Here is a 24029-nt window from a genome sequence, read left to right as displayed (position 1 = left end):
AAACACTGTCACAGACTGTTAAAGCTGTGTGCATATTGCAATAGTGGAATTAAATGCACGGTCAACTTACATGCATGGAAAAGTAAAGACTAAAACAACTTAAAATAAAATCAGCTTTCTTATTTTTAGTGTACAGTTTATGAAATCATTAAATACTTAGTTTTTGCTTCTGCTGTGAGCAACTTCACTCTGTTTATATAACATTTACACTTCAAATTTGGTGATAACCTCTGATTGGCACAACTAATTAGTTTCAAAGTATTACTAGAATATTCAAAATAATTAAAGTTACAGTAACTATTGAAAAACATAAGAAATTTTGTGTATCTTTCTTTTAATTTGGCATGGTCTAGTAGAAACTAATTTTTTGATAGAATATTAGAACAAGAGTCTTTGTATTTTACTGGCCCCTCCTCTTTTTATTGAAAAATCTTGCATCTTGTAAGTTTTCTGCTGCTTCTGTGCATACTTAAATGAAGTAAGCATTTCATGTTTTAAAGGAGACACATCTTTCTGTACCAGAATGATACTGCTCAGTGATTATTAAACAATGACCAGTATTAAGTGCTTTGTAACTTCTTTGAAGATTTTATTCGTGTAATAAGACATTTCTTCTTAATTTCTTGTATCCAAAACGTGCGCAGTTATTTTGTGATTGCAAGTTGTAGGTGGCACTCTCTGCCAGTGAAAACATAATGTATTCACTCAGGAAGCAGAAGTTGCATGTCCTTTCTCGTTGGTCAGTAGATTGCTATAGACTACATCATATTTGTTTGTATTCACAGCTTCATTATTTGTTGTTCAAGTCATGTTTCAAGGCAAATTCTGCATTCCTAAACATTATTGCATGTTTGGTTGGCATTTTCATTTGGTTTCAGTATTTCACTAAAACCGTAATTCAGCTTCAAAAGTACCTTATGTAGCAAAACTGCACATGAACTGTTTCATATACTTCACTCCTTCATTCAAATGAGTCTACAATGTATGTGTAGTTTGATAGGCATGAGTAGTGCAACTGTTTTGGTATATTGGCACTACTTCTACTGCTTTTCCATTTTTGTACTTCTTCAAAATCAGCACCTAAAATAGTATGAATTATTATTGATTAACAGTACTCTTTATTAGATGCATGTTGCTGACGAGCTACTTTGTAAGGTGCAATACTTAATGACTTAAGAGACAAGATGTTAGTACAACTGTAGTAACTTCTATGCTATGGAATGTATGGTTCAAAATCTAGAAAATTAAGAATCCTGAATTCATTTTCAGGAGACACTCTCTCAATTTCACTGTTTCATTGATGATTGTGTTCATTGAATGTATCTTACTGTGTGTCACTGATTATGAATACTAACTGAAAATGGTTTTCTTGTAAACTTACTACTTGTTGTATTTATTCTAATTAAATATTATCATATATTTTAAACAACTTTAGGAATTTTACATTAATTGGAACCTCATTTATATAACTTTAGGAATGTAATTACTTTTCATGACTCTACTGCAGAGCAAGAAGTGTGATTATTTTCAGTTTATTATTTTGAGTGTAGTGTCTTTGAGAAATGCTCAGACTCATGATTAATTTGTGAATGTTAATCCTGAAAAGGGGATTCCTATTATGTACAGTAAATAATTTTATGTAGCTTCTTGTAAGTAATTAGTTTGTAGTAAACTGTCTCCATTAAGCTACAAAATTTATATTTATTGATATGTCAAGTGCCTGGATAAGGGCAGAGGAAGAAAGAGGAAGGGATGAAAAATTATATAGAAAGAGAGAAGTCAAAACTTCAGAGTAATTTACAATTACACTGAGAGAAAAGTCAAGCATTTAATATCAGAGTAAATCATCAGAATTCCTGAGAAATGAACAGAGCACTATTATTTGTACATATCATTTATTCAGAGATTGTCATATATCTTGGTAGACTAGCATTGGCGGACAGTGAACAAAGTGTTTATAAATCTACTAGGAATACTTTGTGTGAGTTCTTTATCTTATGGAGGCACATATTGTGGTAGTTTCTTGCATGTCTGCTTGGGAGCACCAATCTGCAAAACAGTTCCTTGAGGAATAAAGGGTATTTGCCAGCAAACAGGACCTGTTGGGATATTATGCCCTATTTAAATGTGCTATGCCTTTGTCTGACGGCACCCTGTGCTTTGAGTTGCTGGAAGTCCATTGTACCATACAGTGACAGTATCAGCATAAGCAGAGGCAGATTTGAAAATATTGTACAGTAATTTATATGCCAATAGATGATTTTCTCACCTTCAAACAAATTTAATGTTTACCAGTAACAGCAACCGTGAATACAAATACATGTGCTTTATAGTAGTAATGTAGTTGAATACATATTTAAAAATGCAACATTGTTATGTCACCAATGGCAGTATTATTCACAATACCACTTTCATGAATGTGTATTCAGTAGGACTATTGTCATTAAAAAACACATTGGGAGGACTAGTATTAATAACAAACATTACATTTGTTCAAAAATGCAACATTGGTTTGGGAATGTATGTACTGCCTTAGTAAAATTAAACAAAGCCACCAAATAATTGCCAGCAGCTCTTGACTACTTGCAGATACCCAAAATTGTATCTAGGAACCATCCCACTGACTGCTGCCTTCAAGTGGCCATACAGAATAGTACCACAATACCTGTGGAAGATGCAGCCCAGTGCTTTTCATTTGGCCACGCAGTTCAACATTGCTGTTTGATTTTTGCCTCTTGTGTAACTGGCCATCTATTTTGACTCTGTTTGTAAACAGTATTTGCATGTCATTAATTTCTGCCACTTAGTGTGCTGGTGAAAGAAAGTATTAACTTTATTTTTCAGTATCTGTCTGGTATACTTCTAAGACATACAGCATTTTCATCTGTCTTGATTTGTTTCAGCTTTCTTTCCCCTTTTGATTTGATTTGTTATAAACTATATTTTTTTTAAAAAATAGTTGGAACTTTCTTGGAGTTTGTTCCTTTTCATATTGTCATGCTACAAGATGTTTTAACATTTGTTGTTAGAATGGGAATATTTTTTTTTTATAAAATCTTAAAAAAATGTATTTATAATCACATTGTACAAATATACTCTTAATGAGAATGTAACTTATTTCTTTTGGCCTGTTGGTGGTTTAACAGTTTAACAAAAAAGTTAAATTTTGCATGTTGTTCAGCTGCTTCTTTGCATGATGCTCATACATTCTACATATCTAAATTTGACATTGCTAATGCCATAATTTGAGTAGCATTTTCTGTTTTTAATTAGCTTATGCATGTTGAAAATAATCAATTTGTGTATTCAAGAAATTAAAAAAAAGTCTTTGTGATACTTGAATAAATATGAAACTCAATAACATTGATGTTTAATTTGATAAAATATGATATAGAAAATAAAGGCATTCCCTGAGCACTTGTTACTAATGAAGACTATGTATACATAATATCCAGTATTAGAAATTGATTCAGTACACACTTCAGAGGTGTTTCATTCATTCCTCCCCCCCCCCCCCTCCCCCCCCCAGCAGGAACATAAGCAAAAACCATACTGAGATGTGAGTTGTGAAATGAGTAATTTGTCACTGCTTCAGTAATTACTTCAGGGATGTGGGAAAATATTTGGCAGGAGTTCTGTAAACACAGATCATAAATGAGTAACAACATGTCCAAGCATAGCAAGTTATACTGCTCTTCTGTTGAGACTCTTTAATGTTTAAAAACATTATCACTATAATTAATGTTGGTTGTTGATACTTCTTTACATTCAGTCATTCATTCAACCATCCTCACCTAATTGGAAATGGAGCTAGGTGTAATGAAAAAATGTGGGGTGCTTACTTTTTGTGTGGCTGGGGAGGTCTGTTAGAGCAAGCTCTATGATATTGATAACTAGCAATACAATACAAACAATACAATACAATTCAATTCAATCAAATAAACCCTTCACAATGTGTTCCCAGTTTCACACAACATTTAAGGCAGATTTTGAAGTTGGCTGAACACACCCAAGTGTCTATGACTTGTAGTTCCTCTCCACATACATCTACATGTGTACTCGTAATCCACAGCACTGTGTGTGTTTTAGTGTACCCTGTACCACTAATACTTATTTTCATTCCTGTTCCACTCGCAGACAGACCGACGGAAAGACTGTCTGTATGCCTCCATACAAGCCCTAATATCTCTAATCTTATCTTCATGTTCCTTAAGTCATTATGCACTCAGCCTCAAATGCCGATTCTCTAAATTTTCTCCATAGCGCTACTCAAAAAGAATGGTTTGAGTTCACAAACCAACTCCTTAATACTTGTATGTTGTTCAAACTTACCTGTAACAAATCTAGGAGCCCACTTCTGAATTTCTTTGATTTCTTCCTTTAATCCATTGTTGTGGGGATCACAAACACTCTTAACAGTACTCAACAATGGGTTGCACTAGTTTCTTGTGTGCTGTCTCCATTAGAGATGAACCACACTTTCCTAAAATTTGCCAAATAAACTAAAATTGATAATTCAGCTTCTCTCCTACAATCCTCAAGTGCTCGTTCCATTTCATATTGCTTTGCAACATTATGCCTAGAATTTTAATTTGTGTGACTGTGTCAAGTGGTGCACAACTAATACTGTACTTGAATATTATGAGTTTGTTTTTCCTACTCATCTACATTAAATTACATTTTTCTAAATTTGTAGCTAGCTGCCGTCCATCAAACCAACTAGAAATTTTGTGTAAGTCATCTTGTATCCTCCTACAGTCATGCAATGATGACACCTTCCTCTACACCACAGCATCATCAGCAAACAGCTGCAGACTGCTGCTTACATTATCTGTCAGATCGCTTATGTGTATGGTAAATAACAATGTCCTCTCACACTTGTCCAATAACATTTTTGAAGTGGGTAGGGGCAGTTCACTTTTATAAGATTTTACAGTAGACCATTTGTGAAATGACACAACTTTATGCAACAGAAGAAGATATAGTTGGTTTTCTCCATTCTTGGTATCAACTCCTTGGAGAGGATGTGGTTAAAACTCAGTTTAATTTAGGTATTGGCTTTTTCCTGGATGGCAACTGCCATCCCTAATTATGACATGGAACGAGTCAGTTTTACAATTCTACTACACTTTGCCATTGAGAAATATAGGTCTTCTCTTAAGCTTGTGTGAGATATACTTAACTACTACATTTTTTGATTATGATTGATAGCTGAAAACAAACTTCATAAGGCAGTAATGGACTGTGAGGCTGTGGTCAGTATGCCCAAAAGAGTTGGCTGCAAGAGATTCTGAAATGAACGCCGTGTATTGTCCATGTTACACACGTTTGTACAGCAAACACTTTTGTCCTCGGTGATGAGTTGCCCCAGAGTATGATGTCAATAGAAATGGGTAGTATGTTGTGTACCATTGTTACTCCACCCATTTTCCTGTTCAAGCAGTGACTGATGATCACTTAAAATGAGTATTAGTAAGCCTCATGCAAGCTTGGAGCTCTCTAATTTTACTTTCATATCCTTTTCACTAGTTATGTGTAGGAGGAATCAGTATATTCATTGACTCTTATAGCAATATATGATCTTGGAATTTTAACAGTAAACCACACTGTGATGCAAAACAACTGTTTTACAGTGTCTGCTACTGGAGTTGGTTGTGCATCCCGTGATGCTTTCATGCTAACAAACAAAATATGCTGTTTTTCTTGTGATCTTGTTTATTTCCTTTATAAATCCTATTTATCAAGGATCCCAGATGGTTAAGCGATATTAAAGTATTGGTCAAATGAGGATTTTGTTACGATCTCCTTTCTAAGTGGACTATGCTTCCAAGGTTGTAAAAATGAATATCTACCTGGCATCTTATTTGCTACATATTTCTACTTAACTTGTCTTGCATTCTTACTATGATGTGATCATCTCACTTTAAAATCAATTCGAGTGAATAGTCACAGATCCTGATTGGGACCCACTGTTTCTGGTGATTGTTCTGATATCATATAATCAAACAGTAATGGGTCTTTCATCTTAAGCCCTTACATATGCACAATATGTTAAATGTTATGTTGATGGTCATTTGCCAATCTCTGCGCCGCATGTCAATCTTCTGTAACTCTTCTTCCATTTTGCTGCAGTTTTCTAACATAGTGACTTCTCTGTATATGACAGCATCATCCGCAAAGAGTCTTATAATGTTTCTTAAATCCATTAAGTCATTTATACACATTGTGAAAAGTAATGTCAAATAATACTCCCTTGGGGTACACCGAAAACTGCTTTTATGTTGGAATATTACGGTGTTTTGAGAATGACACGCTGTGTTTTGTTTGCTAGGAATTCTCCAATCCAATCCTACAGCTGCTCTGATGAACTGTACAGTCATATTTTGTTTGTTAGTTGACAGTACCGAACTGTGTCGCATGCCTTCTGGAAGTCAAGAATCACAGCATCAACTTCAGTACTGGTATTTACTGCTTTCTGGGTATCATGGACGTATAGTGTGACTGGATTTCACATGATACTTATTTTCAGAACTGATGTTAATTCCTATAGAGGAGATTTTCAGTCTCTAGGACTATCATAATATACAAGCATGAAACATGTTGTAAAATTCTGCAGCATGTCACTGTTAGAGGTATCTCAACCTAAGCTAACTGGCCTATAGTTTTGTGCACATGTTTGCCAACCCTTCTTGAAATCTTGAGTGACCTATGCTTTTCTCCAATCACTGGGAATACCCTTGACCTATGGTACGCTGCTGCTAGAGGAAGAGCAAGTTCTTTTGCATACTCTCATGTAACCTTTCCTCTGTTAAACAATTTGAGTTGAACTTCTGTCCCACGGTTACATGTTTTGGTGTATTATTTTGACATTCGTATGACAATTTAAAGGAGGAAATGAAACATGATCTTCCTCACTCTAACAGTTCCAGAAAGGCATTTAGTATTTTAGCCTTCTCTCTGTCATTCTCCATTTCACTGTCATTATATTCATAGAGCGTCTGGACTAATGGCTTTGATACATTTACTGATTGCACGGTACTTAACACTGTTCGCTGGTTTTGGCTAGATTTTTGTTTGACTGTGATGCTTTGGCTTCATTTAAATGTGTAGAGAAGCTCTCGTTGCTTTGGAACAGCTTTGTAACATAGATGTCAAACCATGGCATGTCTTTCCGACACATAACAACTTTGCATGGCATATACCTGTCTAAGGCATATTGTACAATGCTCTTTAACTTTGTCCAGGAATGCTCAACATTTTTGGTTTGAATGTGAATGTTTCATGTTGACTGCCCACATAATCTGAAATTTGTTTAGTGTTGCACTTGCTAAGCAGAAATGTCTTCCTACTATACGATGTAATAGAAACAGTGTATGAAGACATCAACAAAGTTATAAATTATGTTAAAGGTGAAGAGAACTTAATTATAATGGGAGATTGGAATGCTAGTGTTGGAGAAGAGAAAGTTGACGGAATTGTAGGGAAATATGGTCTAGGAGATAGAAACGAAAGAGGAAGCCGGCTAATTGAATTTTGTGCCAAAAACAAGTTGGTCATAGCGAACTCCCTTTTCAACCACCATAAAAGAAGAAGGTACACGTGGAAAGCCCCAGGAGATACTAGAAGACACCAAATCGACTATATATTAGTAAAATCGCGTTTTAAAAACCAAATCAAGGATTGCAGAAGCTACCCGTCTGCGGATATTAATAGTGATCACAACCTTGTAATGATGAAATGCTTACTCAAACTCAAGCGATTAGAGAGAAAAACGAACAAAGTATGGAACAGAGATAACCTAAAGTCTGAAGAACTAGTGATCCCTTATGCACGGAAAACTGATGAGATGGCATCAAACATTATTCCCGGGAGTACTAACGAGGAGTGGAAACAAATCAAAGAAGGCATACATAAAGCAGCAGAAGAATTTATTGGGAAAGCCAAACCTGTAAACAGGAAAGAGTGGATAACACCTGAAATAATTTGTCTAATGGAAGAAAGAAGACTATACAAAAACGCCTCTGACGAGCAAAGCGAAAACAAATATAGAAAGCTTAGAAACCAAATAAACAGAGAATCTAGGAAAGCAAAAGAAAATTACCTCAACAGCATTTGTAAAGAGGTGGAGGAAAACATGGTTAAAGGAAAAACTGACTTGGCCTACAGAACAATAAAACAAAACTTTGCTAAACGGAAAGTAAAATCTTCAGGAACTATAAAGAACAAAGAGGGCAAGGTACTATTTGGATATGACACGCTGAAGAGATGGCAAGAATACATTGAAGAGCTATATCAAGGAGACCCTCTAACAGATAATATGATAGAATTAAGCGAAGAAGTAGAGAAAGAAGAACTAGGGGACACAATTCTGAAAGATGAATTTGAAAAAGCACTAAAAGAACTACCAGATAAGAAAGCGGCAGGTGTTGATGATATACCTTCTGAACTAATTAAGAAATCAGGAGACAAAATGAAAGCTACATTACTGCAACTCATACAGAAAATATACAAAACAGGTGAAGTTCCTGAAGACTATCAGAAATGCATCATATTCCCCATACCTAAGAAAGCATCTACTATGGACTGTGAAAACCATCGAACACTCAGTCTTCTTTCACACGCATCAAAAATTCTAATAAGAATAATTTTGAAAAGAGTTGAAAACCAATTGAATAGCACTCTAAGTGAAGACCAATTCGGTTTTAGAAGCGGTGTAGGGACGAGGGAAGCAATCTTATCTTTAAGACTAATAATTGAGAAACAAATTTCCAAAAACAAACAAGTATTTATAGCCTTCGTAGACCTCGAAAAGGCATTTGACAATGTTGTATGGCCAGAAATGTTTAGAATTCTGAAGAAGGCTGGTCTGAAATATAATGATAGAAGGATAATCTTTAAAATATACCAAAATGAAACAGCCTTAGTTAAGAAGGAAAACAAAGAAGAAACAGCAAGAATAAGGAAAGGAGTGAGACAGGGATGCCCACTATCTCCAGTAATTTTCAACGCATATATCCAAGAAGCAATAGACAAAATAAGAGAGAATATTGAAGTAGGAATAAAACTTAACGGAATGAAAATAGATATGTTGCGATATGCAGATGATATCGCCATAATTACAGAAAGGAAAGAAGATTTAGAAGCCGCACTCAATGAAATGGAAAACACCTTAAAAGAACAGTATGGAATGAAAATAAATAAGAAAAAGACTAAAGTGATGGTGAGTGGCGCCCTGAACTACAATGAACCCATACGAATAACAATAAAGGGAGAGAAACTAGGGCAGGTTACAGAATTTAACTACTTAGGTAGCAAAATAACAGCAGATGGAAGGAGCAAAAGTGACATTAAAAACAGAATACAACTTGCCAAAATAGCATTCAATGGAAAAAGAAACTTACTGACGAGTAGAAATGTTAGTTTAGACGTAAGAAAGAGAGTCATGAAAACCTATGTGTGGAGTACAGCCCTTTACGGATGTGAAACTTGGACTAGTGGAAAAGAAGAAAAGAGAAGATTAGAGGCATTCGAAATGTGGTGCTACCGGAGAATGGAAAAAATCAGCTGGCGAGACAAGGCTACAAACGAAGATGTCCTCAGAAGAGTGAAAGAAAACAGATCTCTTTGGCGAAATATACAGAAAAGAAGAATAACCTTCATAGGTCACATTTTACGGCATAACAACTTCATTAAGAGAATATTAGAAGGAATCATTGAAGGAAGAACTCGCCGAGGACGACCTAGATTAAGCTACATTCAACAAGTAATAAATGACATCGGGTGCCAGACCTATGCAGATATGAAGAAGAAAGTTGACAAAAGAACGGAATGGCGTGCTGCTGCCAACCAACCTGTGGGTTGATAACCGAAGAAGAAGAAGAAGACTATTCTTTACATTCCTATTTACAGCTGTGTTCAGTGATGCTGTAATAGGTTTCTGATCACTGCTTCCCCATTCTGCGTTTAGTCGGAAAGTTCAGGCCTGGTGGTAACTAGGAAATCTAAGATATTACCTCCATGAGTCAATTCTCTGATTAACTGCTCAAGGTGATCGTGAGATAAGGCATTTAGAACAATTTCACATAATGCCCTGACCTACCAGCCTTAGTCACTTAACTTCCCTGGTCTATAGCCAGTAAATTGGAATCTCCCCCTAATACTATGACGTGATGAGGAAACTTGAACGAAACCTTCACTCATATCTTGTACCGCTATTGCTCCTGAGGCAGGGGGTCTGTGAAAGCACTAACCTCACTAGATATTATCATATAATTTACATCTGTAAACAATGCCTCTTCCACCAGCGCTGAACATCCTTGCGATATGCATTCCGGTTGGAATTTCATTACTGTTAACATCAGGTTTCACTTAGCTTTCTGTTCCTTGTGCTGTTTGGGTATATTACTGTTCATAGTCAAACAATGGAAAATCCAGGATGGAATGTAACAATATTATGAGAAGAAAAGTTGGTACTCACCATATGACGGAGATGCTGAGTTGCAGATAGGCACAACATAAAGATTTTTCACACTTAAAGCTTTCAGCCAATGGCCTTTGTCAACAATAGACACCTGTACGCCCACATACACACTCACGCAAACGCAACTCACACACACGTGACTGCAGTCTCCGGCAACTGAAACCACACCAGTGCATGATTGGAGTGGCGACTGGTTGGGAAAAAGGAGGAGGCTGGGGCGGCCAGGGGGAGGGAAAGTATGATGGAGATAGTGGACAGTGAAGTGCTGCAGGTTGAGCAGAGGCCAGGGGATAGGTGGGGAAGGAGGAGGGAAAGTAGTGGAAAATGAGAGAAATATAAATAAATAAATAAAAAATATAACAAAATAAAAATATATAAAAATAATAATAATAATTATTATTATTTTTATTATTATCATTTATATATATATATATATATATATATATATATATATATATTATTTCTATTTCTCTCGTTTTCCACTACTTCACCCCCCTCCCCCCTTCCGCCATATCTCCTCTGCCCACTCAACCTGCAGCACTGTCCGCCATCTCCACCATACTATCCCTCCCTCTCCCCACTCCAGCCTCCTCCCCCCCCCCCCCCCCTACCCAGTCACCACTCCAATCACACACTGGTGCTGCTGCTCACAGTGTGGTTTCAATTGCCTGAGACTGCAGTCGTGTGTGTGTGTGTGTGTGTGTGTGTGTGTGTGTGTGTGTGTCTTGTTGACAAAGGCCATTGGCCAAAAGCTTTAAGTGTGAAAATCTTTTTGTTGTGCCTATCTGCAACTCAGCATTTCACCTACATAGTGAGTAGCAACTTTCCTTCTCATAATATTGTTACTGTTTATAAGTGAGAGGACCTTTCCATCTAAAGTGCTACATTTAAATTACATTACACCAGCGTTTTCTTTCTCCGATCTGCCATGGTGAATGCTACTCTCACTCTGATTAATGGGGTTGATGCTCTTTTATGTCTGAAATCAGAACATATCTTATTGTGCCTTTGGAGGAATTTCTCTGTTGTACAAAACCCACATATGTATGCTATGTGTACTAAACTATCCTGAGCCACTTCCTGTGTATTGGACACCCAAGCTGTGAATGGGTCCTACAGTTCTCCACTTGAGAGTGGAAGTCAAGAAATCTGCATCCAAGATCTTCGTGGAATTGTCTTAGCCTCTAATTTAAACTTCTACTCGCCTCCAAACCTAAGGACCTATTCGGTTCAGGGAATAATGTTGCAAAATGCTAGCTTTATTTCCATGCCACATGTGATGCTAGCGTCTTCACCAAAGCAGCCAGCCAACTAGGAATTGAGGGTGGCATTTGAACCCAGGTGGCAGCACTTGAAACCAGGTGGCAAGTGTCATTTCTGCTGACTTGAACGATGATCTACAACCGACTGAATCCATTGCATACACTTGCTTTCAGCAAAGATTTCTCCGCATCTTGCACATGACCCCAGATGGACAAACAAACTGAACACTGATCTTCTTTGTGGCCTGCCACTATTTCCTTAAGAGATCCCATCACCCACCTAATGTTGGAATTCCCTATGACAAGCAATCGCACTCTCTGCACATGTCCAGACCTTTCAGGAAGATCGGCCCCAGCAGACAAGGTGGCCTGTGCTGGCCCAGATGTACTTTCAGCAATGGGCAATACCTCATACCTGACTTCAAGCCATAAATGGAGAGCTGTACGGCCAGAACCCATTTTCATATTTCACCCAGAGATTTGTGACCCTGCCACTATTCGCTGTTCACTGTCAGGTGAGTGACCGTCCAGAACAATCAAATCAGTAACACTGTGACATCAGCAATTCCAGGCGACACGCTATAGGCACCAGAGTTGTTCAAGCATTTGTCCCAGATGTCCCAATGCTACTTCAGCCTAAGGCAGAAACCTGAAGCCCGTCAGCCGTGGCCAATTCCCCTTACATTCATACACAATAAGTGCAGACTCTATCTGTCTTTAATAAGTGATTGTCTGTACTAGAGATAATAGAACACTAACCCAAGTAGTTGCTCCATGGACTCTTAAGCACTGCTGCATCTCTGTTTCTGCTTATCACTGGACTACGAAGTTAGCTCACGTGACACTATTCTCAGAAAATATGCGAACACTCAGAAAAAGTTAATTAACACTAATCACAGAGTTAAATTTTCAGACACTGTTGAGAACAACGACTAAACTAAATGGGTGTACTGTATAAACAGAAACTGCTGCTGCTAGTGGAGCACCGTCATTGTGATTCATCTAAGTTCAGTGACAGACCATGTGCAGAGAACCAGTTTGTAATTCAGTGATGACTTTGCAACTCATTAAATGTCAGTGATTATGTTATTAGTGACGCAGTGGAAGTGAAGCACATTTGGAGGACACCTGCCACTTTTTCATGGCTGAAGCTCTAACTTTGTATAGGAAATCGGTAACAGCACAATGCAAAATTTTGCGGATCATTAGTGCTTTCTTAGCAAAAACATAAACAATTTAATTTCATTTAATTCTATAATGTGCCTTTATTCAGCAGAGACTGACCTGCTGTTGAAGTTTATGGAATAAGGTGTAAATGCTTCAGGGGAGAAAGCGTTGAACTGGAATCAGACTACATGATGGTTGGTTGTTCCACTTCTTGGTAAGCATATTGGAGATCCTATAGGATGGCTATCAGCTCTGATGTGAGAAAGTCATATTTGGTGGAAGCATATATCTTCCTTTGTTTTTGCAATAAAACCCCAGTTAGCATCCTCCTTTTGTTAGTGATATGTGATGTACACGGGCCTGATGCATCTCCATTTGAGTAGATTGTTTGCTAGAACACTGCAAATAGCTCTGTCTGTAAAAATGGTGTCTAATAAGACTCCCAGCTGGAAAAACAATGCATTCATAACTAGCAGAAAAGTAGTTTGATCTCTGGGCTGATCTGCTCCCAATGATACGACTTGCTGTTGCAATCTCCATCTTGGATGGAGAAACCTGGTTAGCCAATATCTCAAAATAAAACTCATTTTGCTTAGTTCTTGAATATTTGATAAGAGCTTATTTTCTGTAATCTGTGCTTGTTTTAATAAGAATCTTACATTGAGGAATTGATGTAGATGTAGTAAGGGTTTGGTCATCTCCATAAGTAGTGTGTTTCTTGCTGAGCACCATGGCAAATACTGAGTGCATTGCATTGACACCATCAAGATAGTGTAAAGTTGAATTGTAATCAGAACCAAAGCACAAAATAGACTTGTAGTTCAGTGCAGTATTATCATTTGTCCAGCTATCTGGTCTGCTTCTCAGAAGTCGCCCATTAGTGAACATAGTAGATTTATCAGTATTTTGTGCTTTACAGTAGTTTGTTTAGTGTTCAGAACCACTGGAAATTGTTGTTAACGAAAAATCTAAACTTTTACTGCTGTCTAAACAGCTACTTACTTTCAGTTTCAAAGTCTGTCTAATTACTGGTGTCTGATGAATGTACTCCTTCTTCATTTGTTGAGGCGTGTAACACATTTACCAAAAAGTACAAGCAATTGAGCAACTGATTGCTTCATTTTATGCAGATCCAATGCCACTGTTACACATTCTGGATCATGTTTTTAAGTCTTACAGAATACAAATTTATATATTCTTAATAACGAATGTTATTCACTGGCTTCTGTCTTGATACTCTTACCAAACCATTAGGCAGAGATCTTAATAGTTAAAAAAGCGTCTGGCATTGTTGCCAGGAGAATTTATTTACGTTAAGCACTACTACAACAAATTTTAAGGGTTGGAATACGTGTCCGTTTTTAGCCAGCATTATTGCCAATCTGAATTATTCTATTTCTACTCAGTATCCATTCTGCTAGATTAATTTGAAACTAAAATAATCGTAATAAGGAAAGTTCATTGCATGGCAAGTGCTGCGATTAGAGCCACAAGAAAAAGAGCTGCAACAAATACACTAGTTTCCACAAGTCAGAAGTTACAAAATTACATCACTAAAAAAATATATCTGATGAAATAAACAAAGGGTAGAGCACATTGGATGACTGTAATAAAACATGAAAACATATTTCCCACAGAGTTTGTGCAGGTGCTGTTCAACATGCTTGAAATATACAAGTAGCCAGTATCTTGTTAAGTTGTAATGTAAAAATAAACAGTGGTGTTCAGACACTGAGAATCAGCTTAGCGCTGAGGAGATGGTAATGACATGGGGAAACCAGGAAAAAAAGATAATCAAAGAGGCAGTCTGCTATGTGTGTGGAGACCCCACATATCATTTGAATCCATCTCATCCTGGAGTCTGAGTGCCCTGCACCTCCTCAATGTAGCCGATGAAGGAGCTAATAGTTTTGAAAGCTAGGATGTTTTTTGACTTTTGTGTGTTTCTGTAGGCAGTACTGGAATTTCACCTACTAATGTACAGCCACCAAAGCATAAAGGATGATGTAATACTGCTTTCATGTTTCCCTCATTATTCCAAGTACAAAATCAGTTATAAGTTCATGTGTCAATACCTTGTATTTTACTTTAGCTAAAAGGTCTGTTGTGATATGTATTGTATTTGATTGTACATGGGCATCATCATTCCTCTCCCAGAATGTTTCACCGTTTCTAGCTACAGGAAAGAAATTATAGAGCACCATTGGAGATTGTTAAATGGAATTTGCTTGCTGCAGGTCTGTGCCTGTATGTTTCTTAGCAAACCTCTTCTGAACAATCACCCCTTCCTACAATATACACTATCCAGGACTAAACCTTACACATTTTGCAGTAGCATTTATGTAGTTACATATTTCAAATCATACAAACATTGTCTCTTTCTGTTTTGCACTACTACATTATCTCAGTCATAGCTTTGAAATCTTTTTTCAAGTAGTCTTTTTATTGTAATGATGAAGCATTTGTGTCCACTGCTGCTTATTTTACTCATCTGAAATTATTAATACCCTGCCATTTGGCAACACCACAGTGGTGTCGTGAGCATAGTATTTCACAGTGGCCAGCGACAGCACTTTAGTATCTTTTGCATTCTGTTGGTGTTTTGTTTAGGTAACAATAAGTTACCACGCGTACCGGTATGAAATGAGCGTTAAGGTACAAATGTGTTGATAGGGAACATTTGTTGTGAATGAGCCTTAATTTTTTTTGTTTGGTTGGTATGACATCTGCTAAAGATATTTAGTATACATCAAGTCATGGAACAAACATCATCATATGTTTTCATCATAGAGTAGAAATATCTCTGGAGTGAGCATTCATAAGCGGAGAATTGATTTTGTGTTGTCAACATACATTGCCACAATGGTCACGTGATCTCGGGACGCCGTAGATTTGTCCGACATTTGTCCTATAAATTTTGAATGTTGTCATATCGCTAATAAAGACAGATTCCCTTCGTAAGTGCTATGGATTTAGTATAGACATTTTGCAGGCACCATAGTAGTTCACGTCTGATATTTGACATAAATTGTGCTCTTAGCTTTGAAGAGCAAAATGAACGAGCATGACGTCACAGAAGCTTCACCTCAGCATGTATTTACAATGTCTTTCATGTCACATCTCGTCAAGTCGCTTAACACAGTACTGAACGGCAAAATTGGTGTTTTGAGTCACCATCCCTAATATGCATAAAATGTTAGAGTATAGTATCAGAACTGAGGAGCTAACAATGACTAAGTTTGTCAGTGGGCGAAGCAAACTTTATAACCTATGTTCTTGAGCAGTTATGTTTGGTAAATTACTGAGAAGTGAGACAACGTTTCAAAACATCGACAGTTATTTGCTAAGAAAATATGTACATTCATACACATCAAAGAAAGCTTCAAACGAATTAATGAAGCTTGTTAAACTTATCCATTATGTTTCTTCTTACATAATTAATAACGTCATAAACAACTGTATTTTACTCCTTCATTAAAGCTGGCTTTTTTGCTTAAAATGTCATATGGTGGAATTTGCTTCGTCTACTTATGTTCTTATACATATACATTGTGGGCGTCAGTGCTGTTGTGTTATCGTAAAACCTAAATAACTTTTCGCCTTCAGATATACGACCTCGGTTGTGTAAGAAAGTGGAAAAAATATCCCACTCGTCATGGAACATCTCCAATTTGTCACTAAAGCAAAGCGCTATTGTAAAATAAAGATTATGAAGATACAACAGGGCAAAATCCACTATTATAAGGAGGAGGAGTGCAGCGAAAATAGGTTAACCTAAGATGTTAACAGACTGGTACCGTCAAAATTTTCTTCCTGAGAAACTTTGACGTACCGTGAAATGACGTGACGTTCCGTTGACGACCTGTGCAAATGCCTCCATTCGAAAGGTATTGTGGAATGTTTTGATGTTATGTGACAAGACGTTACGTCACCTGATGGCGGACATGAATTGGCGTTAAACAATCGCCGTCATCCCTAGATCACGTGACAATTCCAGTTTAATGTTGACAACATGCGCAGGACGCAATGCTCACTCCAGAGATATTTCTGCTCTATGGTTTTCATTGTGTTAACAATGTCGAATTTTGTACCAGAACGTGATGTTTTTCAGAAAGCATTAATTTTTTGTTTTCATTTGAAAATAAGTGCTGCAGAGTCGCATGAATGCTTGTCGAGGCATATGGTGATCATGCTCTATCAGAAGCAACATGCAAAAGATGGCTTCAATGGTTCAGAAATAATGATGTTGATGTAAGAAATGAAGAACGTGGAAGACCTCCAAAAAAGTTCGAAGACACCGAATTGCAAGCAATATTGGATGAAAATGATACTTTGAGTCAGAAGCAAATGGCAGCAATGCTAAATGTTGCACAACAAACAATTTCTGACCGTTTGAAAGCTATGGGAAAGATCCAAAAGTGTGGAAAATGGGTGCCACATGAATTGAATGAAAGACAGATGAAAAACCGAAAAACCATTTGTCAAATTTTGCTTCAAAGACATGAAAGAAAATCAGTTTTGCATAGAATTGTTACTGGCGATGAAAAATGGATTTATTTTAAGAATCCTAAATGGGAAAAATCATGGGTTAATTTGGGACAACCATCAACATCGACTGCAAAACCAAATCGATTTGGCAAGAAGACAGACAATGCTCTGTGTCTGGTGGGATCAAAAAGGTGTGGTGTATCATGAGCTTCTAAAACCTGGTGAAACTGTGAATATTAATCGCTACAAACAACAAATGATCAATTTGAGCTATGCATTGATCGAAAAAATACTGGAATGGGACAGAAGACGTGGCAAAGTAATTTTTTTACACGACAATCCACCTGCACACAAAGCAAAACTGTTTCAGGATACAATCAAAACACTTTGCTGGGAGCTGTTACCCCAACCACCGTATTCACCAGACTTGGCCCCTTCCGACTACCATTTGTTTTCGTCAACGGGACACGCATTGGCTGAGGAACACTTCGATTCCTATGAAGAAGTCGAAAATTGGGTGTCTGATTGGTTTGCTTCAAAAGTCGAACATTTCTATTGGCATGGTGTCCTCAAATTGCCAGAAAGGTGGTCAAAATGTATAGAAAGCAATGGTCAGTACTTTGAATAAAATGTTTTTACTTTTCAATTCAAAATTAGTGTTTCATTTTCACAAAAAAACACTCATTTCATACAGGTACACCTGGTACACACGTCAACAAGTTTTTTATTTTTGCAAGTACGCAAGTACTTGTGCCCTTTCATCATGGCAGATGAAAGAGACGATCCAATTATTTATGATGAATACATGGAGCAAAACTTGGAGGTTGCCACTACATCACATACGTCACATCATTATCTGGTTGACAGACTTTCTGGTGGAGACTGTTTCGCTGCGTATCATATGAAACAGTAATACTAAGTACCAAAGACAATGCAAATAAACAAATCTATGAAACAAAAAAATTTTGTATTTATTTACATATGTATATCTTCGGAATTTCATGAAGGTAGGGGAACAGGGTTGAGAACTTATGAGAACAATGAGATTAGTAAAACATAATAATTTATAATATCCAGATAATGTCAAGAACAGCCAGTGACAAGCCAAGTAATCCGAATTAGCGCTGCCAGTGCCAAGCGAGTAAGTTTATAAGAGACTTGTGGACGGCAAACTGTTAACTCTACTGTAATGTATGACAGTGCATCTTCATATTTGACTTTTTGACATCAGTAATATCTAAAAGCTGCTCAATGTTTGTCACTTTAGATTTTTCATTCACAGCTATGGTTTTTCCTTCCATATATGTACCACACCACACCTCAACACACATTAAATAATGTTATCATCACTATCTTCTGCTCCCCCCCCCCCCCCCCCCCCCCCCCCCCCCCACACACACACACACACACACACACACACACACACACACCACTCTCTCCTTTAACATTAAGCACAGCAAGTAAATTTCAGGGTACCAGCAGCAAATGATTTATTAGCATCTTGTAGTTGGTTACAGGTGCCTGTTTACGTCAATGAGTATTCGCCGATAGACAGGGGTAAACTATAACATTTGCATTCAGAAATAGAAGTTGTTCTTTGCTTTACACCTTTGTTGACTTGTATATTCTATCCTTAGGATGATGCACACACCGATTTGGTCTTATAGGGCGTATACACCCCAGAAAATCTGGCAAAGTCTGGGAATATTTTTATCTGGGCAAAATCTTCCAACCAGAGAATTTTTTTAGAAACCTGGGAAGTTTTCATTGTTTTAGTTTTCAGTTAAAATTATGTAGTTTTGGCTGGTAAGAACTGAAACTCTTACAAAGAATTTTATTTTAGTTCATTACTGCAGAATAATGCAGCAGCAATAAAACATAACCGAGGGAATAACACCAAAATAAAACTGTAGTTACGAAGAAAATATGTCACTTACAACAACTAAACACAGGGCACCCACAAGCATCTCCTGACAGCAAAATGTGTCACAGATTATGCAATACTCCTTAACAACACACTGCTTCAATGTGTGTTTCTCATGGGCCTCATTTTGATGAGAGCGTGATCTCACAACTGTTTACATTTCTAACAGGTCGCAAGAAAATATTGTGAATGGTGGTTTGAGAAACGTTACTTTCAAAGTACATTTCCTTTTACACAAGATGAGTTGTGTTACATGTGAGAATGTGAGATGAATTTCTTAAATGATGGAGCATTAGACTCTCATTCCAAATTTAACACTGAGGACCAGCCACTTAGAAATATTTTGGTCCCAGAAGACAAATCATTTAGGCCATTATTTAAAATTTTACTGGCACATATATGTTTGATATCTTAAACGGTAACACATGCTAAAACAGACCAAGGTTCAAAGTTAGTTTTTCATATTCATTTTAGTTCTTTCATAGATATCAAATCATGCAATAATGATGACAAAAAGTCCGAAGTGAGTTCTTGAGAAATTTCACATGTGGACTTTTCTGTAGAAAAGTTGAAGTGCTCGATGGAAATTGTATTCAGAGAGGCAACTCATGAAATATTCATTCCAGAGCAGTGAAATTTATAATCATGCTTGTTGAAAATATTGTGCTAATGCAATTTAAGCTGTGTGCTTAGGATTCTGCTTAAGCACACCCTCAGAAATAACAGCAAAAATTTTTTAGCGATCGGTGTTATATGTGAAAGCTTAACTTTTCTTGTAGCTGTACCATATGCACATTAATTTAAACCATTAACTTTTGCTATTTGTGTGTTTGTGCTATCTAACAATGATGTTGCTGTTGGCTGAGTACATCACATGTCCTATGCTTCGAATATCTGCTGTAATTGGCTGGTGAGGCCACGTGCCGTGCCAGGAAGTTCAAAGTTGGTGTATAAAACTTTTACCATTCAAAGTATTGATAAATTTTACAGCTCCAGAGGAAGGTATATTGTCATTTAACATGGAAAAATGTGCTTTCACTAGGGGTATAGTGTCTTTTCAACCAGCAAAAAGTATATTTACACCTGAAGACAGTGTATTTACACCTGAAAACAGATATCCTGGTTAACAAAATCTGCAAAAAATCCAGGATTTTTTTTTGTTTTGTCTTGTCTGCATATGCACAATGACTTACTGTTATTCTTAATTCTGTAGATTGAAATGCAATAGTCCACCATTTGGAAACATATTATACCAAATAATACATGGAGTCCATAAAAGAATGTCCCAGTTTCAATGGTATATTATAATAGTGTAATTTTAGACTGGTTACAACAGATCATACATTAAATTGAAGGTAAACTAACCTAGTTTTTATTACAAATATGCAATATGCGCACTTTTAGTTATGTGTCACACGTCCATCCTAAAATCCCGTTTTCTCACATTTCGGTTAACAAGTCTGGGGTAATGGAAGCAATTTTGTATCTCCACTGTAGCCAATCATTCGGTAGCTGCAAATCTTTTATAAAGCCCCAAACGAAAAATTCGCGTTGTGTGAGGGCAGGTGAACAGGGAGGCCAGCGGGAAAGAACTGTGTTGTATTGGCCATTATGACTATTCCAACATTAAGGGACTTACATGCTCAGTTGCTCGTGTACAAAGAGATGGCAGTGGAGAGGGCTCCATCTTTTTGCCGTATAAAGTTTTCAGATTCATCTTTATATTAAGGAAAGAGACGCTCTTGCAACATATGCAGATATGCCACCAGTTACAATAACTTTAGTGGGGGGAGGGGGGGGGGGGAGGAGATCCATACTTTTGATGTCAAGACACAACACAGAAAATATTTAAATCAGGGGTATCTCTTTGATATTGTACAAGTTCACGAGAATGGCCTGACACCTCACCCCCCCCCCCCCCCCTTGCCGCCCAGATATGAGTTTTATGGGTAATTACCTCCTTACTTATATTTAGAAACAAAGATGATGTGACTTACCATACGAAAGCGCTGGCAGATCGATAGAAACACAAACAGACACATACATACACAAAAAATTCAAGCTTTCGCAACAAACTGTTGCCTCATCAGGAAAGAGGGAAGGAGAGGGAAAGATGAAAGGAAGTGGGTTTTAAGGGAGAGGGCAAGGAGTCATTCCAATCCCGGGAGCGGAAAGACTTACCTTACCAACCTATCCGAACTCCGGAGATGGGAACGTGCTCTTCAATATATCCTCTCTTCCCGTTACCCACCAGGCCTCAATCTCCGCTAATTTCAAGTTGCTGCCACTCACACCTCACCTGTCATTCAACATCATCTTTGCCTCTGCACTTCCGCCTCGACTGACATCTCTGCCCAAACTCTTTGTCTTTAAATATGTCTGCTTGTGTCTGTATATGTGTGGATGGATATGTGTGTGTGTGCGAGTGTATGTATACCTGTCCTTTTTTCCCCCTAAGGTAAGTCTTTCCGCTCCTGGGATTGGAATGACTCCTTGCCCTCTCCCTTAAAACCCACTTCCTTTCATCTTTCCCTCTCCTTCCCTCTTTCCTGATGAGGCAACAGTTTGTTGCGAAAGCTTGAATTTTGTGTGTATGTATGTGTCTATTTTTGTTTCTATCGACCTGCCAGCGCTTTCGTATGGTAAGTCACATCATCTTTGTTTTTAAATATATTTTTCCCGCGTGGAATGTTTCCCTCTATTATACCTCCTTACTTAGATGGATAGTTCACTCACAAAGTTAAAGAATGGAAAATCCAGAATGGAATGTAACAATGTTATGAAAGGAAAGTTGCTACTCTCCATATAATGCAACTCACACACACAACGGCAGTATCTGGAACTGAAGCCACACTGTGAGCCGCAGCACCAGTACACGCACTGTGTGTGTGTGTGTGTGTGTGTGTGTGTGTGTGTGTGTGTGTGTGTGTGTGTGTTGGCTATACAGCATTTACTAGCTGTAATCGATATGGATGCATGTGTAAATGTTTTCTTAAATCTTCTACACTATCATCTTTAGCATCTGAAATTCAAGACCTGCTTTCCTAACTGACTTCTTAGGGCTACGAAGGTAAGATGTGCTGACTTGCTGGATTGCCACAAGTTCTGGAAATCAGGGAATATCAGAGAATTTCAAACGAGTCAGGGAAATCAGGGAAATTTCGAAAAAAACACTGGATAAATCTCGTTTTTGTCTGAGCAGATGAAATGGTTTGTTAACCGAGATGTCATGCATGGCTGGGTGCAGTTGAGTAAGTGTGTCACTTCCCTACTCCCTCATGCTTACTGCTTTTTCCCTTCCTACCATTCCCCGCAGCTTGTAGTCAGTGCTGCCACCACTTTTTGTTACTAGCCTAGCAGCTGATGACAAAAGGGAGGGAGGCATGAGGAGTGGTTTGTTTGGATCTGAGTCTAAGAGATTGATGATGCAGTAGCCCGAGACGACGGTCATGTGTGCACGAGGTTTGTCTGAGTGATTGTGTGTGAGCGCTCTCGTTTTCTGATAAAGGCTTTATCTGAAAATTTTGTTGTGAAAGTGTGATTGTCCTTTCTATGTGCCTGTCTGCAGCTCAGCGATCATCTTTATGGTGAGTTGCTACCTATCCTCATTCGTACTGATTCTCAGAGCCTTTGCACAAGTTATCTGTTCCATGGATTGATCCCCATGGTCTCATTTCATCAACATGATGTCTGCGACATGTGACCTGTGAATAGCTGGCCACATGAGTGCATTTCCACAATGGGCCAAAACTGCAGGGCGTTTCTGTGGGTATCTCTAATAGACCACGCCTGCTGATCTGAAGCCGATCATTTCCCACTAATGGCAGGCCCTACCCAACGGATCTGGTCTTACCGATCTGCCCACAGGCCGGGTCTATTTAAGTGTGGCATAAACCGGAAGGTTTTTGTGATATACCCATGGACCCAGGACAGAGGTGCTCCTTGGCAGGCCAGAGGCCACGGGCGATGGATTTCAGGAATTGTGACTGTCTCACTGCAAGTACGAGGGTGGTTTGAAAAGTTCTTGGAATGGAATAGAAAAAAAGTACTTGCATCACTGAAACTTTTTTTAGTTTTCAATGTAGATTAATGCACTTGGTCCAACAATGTTCCAGTGCCTTGATACCATCTCTAAAATGAGTTTCCTCCAGGCCTGCAAAATAGTTGTCAACTTCAGCTATCAGTTCTTCATTTGAAGTGAATTTTCATCCACCGAGAAAAAAATTTCAGTTTTGCGAAGAGATAGAAGTCTGACAGAGCCATATCAGGTGAATAAGGCAGGTGTGGCAACAATTCATACTGGAGTGTGTGCAATTTTGCCATGGCGACAGCACACGTATGTGGGCGCGCGACAGGAGTCGAGGCATCCAACTTGCAGATAATTTTTTCATTTCTAATTCTTCAGTTAAAAATGTGATGTACCCTTTCAGATGACATCTGGCAAGCGTGAACAGTTTCACGCACTTTCAATCGGTGATTCTTTTTGACCATTTTGTGCACTTTTTGCAATGATTTCGGAGGTAGTGAAAAATCTTGGCCGACCACTGCGTGGATGATCAACTAAGCACTCCTGACTAAATTTAAATTCATTTGTCCACTTGGCAGCAGTTGAATATGAAGGAGCAGAGTTCCCCAGTGTATTCTGAAAATCGGTGTGAATGTCCTGCTTTCATACTTTTCTTTGTGAAGTACTTAATTACTGCTTGAA

At 37.9% G+C, this 24029-nt stretch overlaps 1 protein-coding gene across 3 annotated transcripts in view; it reads left to right on the top strand.

Annotated features, from left to right (window-relative positions):
• Positions 1-24029, top strand: part of LOC124605195 (SNF-related serine/threonine-protein kinase) — a 313194-nt gene that overhangs the window by 243665 nt on the left and 45500 nt on the right. The window lies entirely within an intron of this gene.

The sequence above is a fragment of the Schistocerca americana genome, chromosome 3 (assembly GCF_021461395.2).
Source record: "Schistocerca americana isolate TAMUIC-IGC-003095 chromosome 3, iqSchAmer2.1, whole genome shotgun sequence".
Lineage (NCBI taxonomy): Eukaryota > Metazoa > Arthropoda > Insecta > Orthoptera > Acrididae > Schistocerca > Schistocerca americana.
This window is presented reverse-complemented; position numbering and strand designations above follow the sequence as displayed.